At 36.4% G+C, this 7166-nt stretch overlaps 1 long non-coding RNA gene across 2 annotated transcripts; it reads left to right on the top strand.

Moving 5' to 3' along the window:
* Window positions 1-2320: 2320 nt before the first annotated feature.
* Window positions 2321-6056, top strand: LOC110688915. 2 transcript variants are annotated; one of them, XR_002504703.1, is made up of 4 exons: window positions 2321-2638; window positions 3490-3588; window positions 4659-4741; window positions 5350-6056. It is a non-coding gene; the product is annotated as an uncharacterized LOC110688915 (long non-coding RNA). The 2 variants fall into 2 exon arrangements; XR_002504704.1 differs by having other exon boundaries at window positions 2321-2628.
* The last annotated feature ends 1110 nt before the right edge of the window (window positions 6057-7166 follow it).

Consider the following 7166-nt stretch of genomic DNA (forward strand, 5'->3'; position numbering starts at 1 on the left):
CAAATTATGGGTGTGTTCGACCACACCTCTTCAATTTACAGAACCTCGAAAGTTTCTGACTGTTTTAGCACTTCTTAGCGTTTCAATCGAACTCCTATGCGGTGTGCCCGAACTTGATTAATTTACCATTTACTCTGATTTTTGGGTGGAAATAGCGGAATCGGGGTGAGTAATTGTGGTGGACTGGTTGCAGCAGGGGGTTTTGGTTGTTGGGTGCGTGAATTGGTGGGTGATAGTGGTTGTTGTTGCTGGCGACTAGAAGTGAGGGTTATTGGTGGCGATTGGAGGCAGCAGCGGTGGCTGGAGAACGGGAGATGCGGGCGCTATAGTTTTGTGGCTGGTGTTGTTGTGCGCGAAGGGTGGATAGAGGAGGTTAATTGGTGTGAGTTTTGGTGTTTTATGAATTGGTTGTAGGTGGCGCTGCTGCTCGTTTAGTGGCTGATGTTGTTGTGCGCGAAGGATGGACGGAGGAGGTTAATGGGTGTGAGTTTTGGTGGTTTATGAATTGGTTTCGATGGTCGTTGGTGCAGGGGAAGGAAGCAGCGGTGGTGCAGGGCTGCTGTTGTTGCGGTTTGTGGGTGCAGGTGGTGATGTGCGTGGTTGTTGTTGGTTGAGTCGATTGGTGGCTATGGTGGTGTAGGGGTTGTTGTTGTGGGTTGCGTGGTGTTGTGAGGGTGAGTGGAATTGGTTTTGCTGGTGTGGTGGAGGATAGGAGATGGTGGGGTGAAGGGTAGGAGGCAGCAACAAGTTAAGCAGCTTGGGGCAGCAGCCATGATGCTTGGCTTTGACACATTTGACTCAAACCCGGAATTTCGAACTTAATTTGAACATGGAAATCGGGCGTCAACCCGAACACACCTACAACCAAAAACCAAACACGAGGGGTTTATCAAAAGATAAAATAAAATAAAATAAAATTAGATAAATAAAGTAAATAAAATACTAAAACTAAAAAAATAATAAAATTAAATGAAATAACATAAAATAAAGAAAACAAACTAGAAACTAAAAGAAAATAAATAAAAAGAGAGAAACTAGGAATTATTAACTAAAAATACGAAAATAAACTAGAAACCAATTAAATAAAGAAATTAAAATAAAACATACTAAAACTAAGAAATAAACTAGAAACTTTATTAAAAAGAAAACAAGAGAATAAAAGGGAAAATATTGGGACATAAATGTCACTTATCAAATTCCGCCAAGCTAAACCTTTGCTCGTCCTCGAGAAAAGCTAAGGAAAAAGAGAACAAGATGGATTTATTGAAAGCAAAAGAAACAAAATAGAAACAAAGAGAAAGAATTTACACTAACTCACTGTCGTAGGAATCACGGATGCATTTAGCGTATGCATCAAGCCCTTTAAACCCCCATGTCGCCAAAGAGGATGAGTAAGCTCTCGTGATGGTTTCCTAAGAGGTTTAACCCACAACTCTTGGCAAAACCCAAGGCAAGGCAACAAATGGAAAAAGAGAAGAAACATGAAAAGAGAAAACAAACACAAGCTCATGTATGGACAAAATATTGGGACAAGTACTAATGAATGCAAACCTTTCTAATTGGACAAATGTATGCACGTTCCAAGATGTCAATGGTTGATTGAAACATAACACATGCTATGCATAGAGAACTACTTAGGACTCAATCCACCCTAGCCCCAACCAATCGGGCCACGTTCTCTCCACTAGCTTCAAATCAACCCTTAAGCTAGCTTCTCAAGATTCCACGAAGGAATCGGAAAAAGATAAAGAAATGAAAAACTTTGAGAAGGTAATCCCGACGTCTTAACTATGCATACTCTTTCCATAGGTTTGAAGTCTATCTCCCTCCACCGTTCTTTTTACCTAACCCATTAGAGTCTTAGGGTCTTTTTATTGGTAGTAACGTAAGGCTAAGGGTTAAGGCGGGGTAAAAATTTGAAATTTGGTGATATTACCTAAGTGAAGCAAAAAGTGCGGTCGACACTCAAAAACAAATCAAGAAGTCACTAAATATCTGATGAGTGGCATTTATGCCACTCTTTATCCTTTTCTCTAAGGATTCTCCCCTCATTTGCACTTGTTTGGCCCTTTTTCTAAGCATTTTTACTTAGTTTTGCTTCCTCTTTTCTTTTCTTCTTTATCTTCCCTTTTCTTGTATCTCGCTATGTTTTTATTTTGATTTCCATGCACTACTACAAAGTTGGGCTTAAGTAACACCTATTAGTAACACTTAAAAAAATTTATTATTGTTTGATTTATAGGTAACACTTTTGTAGCATTATGGTGTTAAGTAACATTTATTTGTAACACTTAAATATTATGTAACACTTGATGGTAACACTTTGATATTAGGTAGCATTTGGGGGTAACATTTAAATTTTTTTTATAATTTTGTTTATGTTTTTTATTCGAATAAAAACACTTAATATGATATTCTCAATTTTTTTTTTGCATATTTGAAATAAACCCACAGTCACAACTTTCTTCGTCCCTCAAGCTTTCAGCTTTTCACCCCCTTCTTGCTCTCTCCACTGAAGCCCCCGTCCACCGCAGTCCGCAACCTATCTCCATCGCAACAACCCGTACCAGCGATTGATACCTCTTGGCCTCCATCTTCAACGGCTTCCTCCTTTTAGTTAGGGTTACGGTTAGTTCAGGTCCTTCTCCTTTCCATTATCAACAAGAATATGAGCTATGTAAAGTTAGGGTTTCAATTCCCCCTTTCAAATCTTATTGATGATTTCTTAATTTGATGTTGAATTTTCCAATTAAAATGTTTAATTTCACTATTATCATACTGAAATTTGCATGCATCTGAATTGGTCAAAGTATTTAGACGAGTTTGGGATTTTTGTTTTTTATTCTTTTTTTCGATTATCGCGGGTAGGGAAAGAAGGGTGTTTGTAGGGAAGGGGGTATTTGCAGGGCAGGAGTGTGTGTAGGGGTGTGGGTGCAGCTGCTGCCCTGCAAAGGCAAGGCCTCTGCTACGTGCCCTGCCAAAGCAAGGGTGCAACTGTCTGCCCTTGCAAGGCTACTGCTGCCTTTTGAAGCTAAGGTGGCTACTGCATATATTATCTTTTTAGATTAGAGAATGAGCATGTAAATAATGTCAACAATTAGAGCAGTTAAATAGGTATCATTGACTTAGTGATGGGCTGAGCTGATTGTATCGCATAAGTATAGCCCGGTAATTATTCATTCTAATATTGAAATTAGTATGGGGTTAATGGGGGTTGGGAGATGGGGAAACGAGCTCCTAGTATTAATAGCAGCTACGACTTTCAGGACATGATACAAACTTGAAGTTATAAATTGTGATCATTGCTCTGATGTCCATGACTTTTAATCTTTAGCTATGAATTTTTGCATTTTAGCTGTGATCTAACTATTACTAGCAATTTAGCTATGAATTTTTTTAGTTTCCTCAAGTACAAGTGAAGATTAAAGCACCGAGCTTTCTCTCCTTCATTGAGGTGTATTTTTTAATCTTTGAATTTCAATTTTTCAGACTGGGTGATATTACTTCAATTTGCACCCTTCTTGCTTGGCACACCCTTGGTTAAGTGATGATTTCTCTTCCTCCAATCGTCTTGATCGTAACTCTGAGGTAACTTCTTACTTGCTTTTCTAAATTTCAGGTTTTCCTCCTGGATTATCATGTGATGGAGACTTATTTCCCCAAAATAATAATAATATCCGGATTATTTGGTGACTGAAATGATATTAAATTTGTTTTACATGGGTTTTCTTTGTCTTTTTTAAAAAATTATTTACTGATGAATTAGATTATGTACTTCTATTAAGTTTTTCTTATAATTTTGGCTGATTTTGGCTAAATTATAAATTTGAGAGATTTGAGATTTTGAATTTCTGATTTACATAAACATAGAGTTGCAAGTCGTTTATTGCAATTAAAGTTGAAATCGGAATTATAATTGGAGTTCTAGCCTGAATTATGACTATTTCTTGCTTAATTGTGTATTCATGGTGCTCTTTGCTTCATTAAAGAGCTTATGTGTTTATTATTTCCCAAAATCATCTGGAATTTTATGTTGATGCCAGAATGTTAAGAATACAAAATATGGACAGAATTGAAAAAAGATTGATGAACTCTTTCTGTTTTCTCATTTGTACTGTTATATTAACCATTATGATTGTCCTCTATAAATGTCTTATATCTTTGCATTTATTTATATGTTCTATTTCAATGCTACATCTCTTCTGAGACCAGGACCCTTTATCATTAATTTGTCTTGCATGTTGCATACCTTGTTCCAACACCGTACGAATGGTGTTTCCTACTCAAGATCGAGAAGCTTCTGGTCTAGTAATGTTGGCAAGTCCAAGAAGCAAAAGGGCTTCAGTGTTGTGCACTATTGATTAGTGTTGTGTTCTACTCAATTTATATCATAATCATTTTAAGATAACTCTAGCTGAAAAGCATTTCCTCATAAAATGTAGTTTGTAGAATAAAATTAGGACACCGACTTATAAAAAAGATGTTAGAGCATTGAAGGCGCGACAATGTATGTATTCAAGGTCTACTACTCTTAAGGCTAGTAGGTACTTTGAAATTATCCTAGCCTAAATCTTCTTGTGTGATATGCTATTCTGAATATTTCCCTTTATATTTTGTTTCATTCAAGTGGTTTTGTCCAAATAAGGTCTCATTTTCAGGGTATAGCTGCTTGGAAGGCAGGAGCCACTACTTTCAAGATGGAGGTCTTAATCATACTTAGGCTCTGTACTGGAACAGTAAGGTAAAATATTTGCACCTTTTATGAAGGTCAACCATTCATTATATTGTATAATTTTTTAACTCCAAAGAGGTTTTATTAATTGTAATTGGTTGGTAGGTGAATAGTGATTTTTTTGTACCTAAGCATTTCGTTGCTAGTGGGTCTTGACATCTATTTCCTTGCCAAATGGTTTTAACATAATGAATATACTAGTGTTGAAATACATAGCTTGTGATGTAGCCATTTCTTACCGAAAAAACTGCACTGCATTTGGATCATTATCAACAATTTTTCAAATGTTTGATTAAATAGTTAATAAGTTTTCTAGGCTTAGAGGCCCGACATGGGTATGATTTTTTCTCAATTTTTTGTCATCGTTAATTGGCTATATACATTGGGCCTACTCTAATTCTACATGATTGTGAGATTGTGCACATCGATCGCGTGGGTTGCTATTGGCTTTAAACTTGTTTCAATTCATCTGATATGCTACTGTCTGGGAATGTCGAAAGTAATTTTTTTGCAGTTTAACATTGCATTGTCATGAGCTGTTAAAATCTGAAGTCGTATGCCATGATGATGGCCTTTAACTATGATTTAATCAAATATTTTGCTCCTGTACTCTGCAGGATCAGGGGGAAACTCAAGAGGATGAAAGTAGTAGCTTCAAACACAAAAGAAATTGTTCGTGTTGCTTCTATTTAAGCTGTTCAATCCTAGTTTGTGGACACGAAAATAGTCTTAAAACACCAAAAAAAAACAACACTTAGATCAAGGGTTGCAAGGGGGAGATTCAACGCAAAGAAAAATCCAATTAGGAATGGATTTGGATATGATGTAGATGACACAACAACAGATTGGAACACCTGTCCACCAACATCAAGATAGAGTAGCATAACAATCTAAGAGGAAGGTCTATATCAAACTTCCAAACTGAGATTAGGCAAGTAATAGGCAAGACTACTACATAAAAAAATACACCAGTATATCATTTCACAGTAAGGAAGGGGAGGAGGTTGAGATTAGAAATGGTGTCCAAACTTAGATAGGGTAGAGTAAGGCAATGGTGTTATGCTGTTGTTACTGATGTCAGTTGCTTATACTGTTGTTTGTTGCTGCTACTACTGTCTGCTGCTGCTATTTTCTACGACTACCAATGTTTGCTGCTACTGCTGTCATCTGGTATTAATGGTTGCTGGTACTGGTTAGCTGTTGTTTTCGCTAGCTAGCTGCGGCTATGTGCTATTATTACTATTGTTTGTTGCATCCGCGCTGATTGTATGTTTGTATAGAAATTGGAGGTCTCAAGAGACTTAAGTTCACTTCATTTCGATTATTAGATTGTTTAGCCAATAAAAAAAATTGGTGTTTATGGATGTTTTTTTTTAAAGAAGTATGAAATAAATTATTTCAATTCAAATTATTTTATTTTATATGTTAATTTCACATTCCTTGTTATACATATTAATATTATTTTTATATTTCAATAATAATAATAATAATAATAATAATAATAATAATAATAATAAATGTTACCTATTAACTAATAAGGTGCTACTAATTGTTAAAAGATGATTGAAAAATGTTACCTAATAACCGACAAAGTGCTACATTAGTTCTAAAAAGTGTTACACAATGTCGATTAAAGTGATACCATATGATTAAAAAATGTTACTAAGGATAAATATGTGTTACATAAGAAATAAAAGGTAACACTTTATAAATGATACTAATAATATAAAAATTGTTACATAAGAGGGTTTATAGTACCACTTTTGAAAGTGTTACCATACGTTACCCAAAGTGTTACATAACACCTTAGCTAACATGGGCGGAAGTATCACCCAATAAAGTGTTACCTATTGTCTATAGTAACATTTTTACCACTTTATGTAACACTTATTGGGTGTTACTTGAGGCTAGTTTTGTACTAGTGATGCTTTTGTTTTGTGACTATTATGTGCCGAAAGAAAGAGGATATCAAGAAGCCAAGCTAACTGTTGTGCACGGGGTGTTGTGCGGCTACTGTGCGGGCGCGCACCTTTGGCTGTGCGGGCGCGCAGCCCTGTCAGAACCCGCGCAACCAGGTTGAAGAAACAGAGCCTATGTCTAGCTCTAAATGAATAGGGATGAGCATAGGGGATCCCTTGATATGATTATGGTGTATGAATGTGAATATGAATGCATGTTTATTACGACTGCACCTCAATGTGATGGTTGCCTACGTATCTGTTAGGAATCAGGCTAAACGTAGCTCTAGCCGAACCTCGCACAAGTATGTGTATACCTCAAAAAGGTCTTTTAAAGGGTTGTAACGTGGTTAGGCTAAAGGTTTGAAGAAGAAGGGGATAAAGGCTCAAGACCCTTGATAAGCCCCCCAAGGTGTACAACTTTGCTTTTGAATCTTTATATTTTTATGCTTGAGTTTCTATTCCTTTTTTTAAGC

This window comes from Chenopodium quinoa, unplaced genomic scaffold (assembly GCF_001683475.1).
Source record: "Chenopodium quinoa cultivar QQ74 unplaced genomic scaffold, ASM168347v1, whole genome shotgun sequence".
Classification (NCBI taxonomy): domain Eukaryota; kingdom Viridiplantae; phylum Streptophyta; class Magnoliopsida; order Caryophyllales; family Amaranthaceae; genus Chenopodium; species Chenopodium quinoa.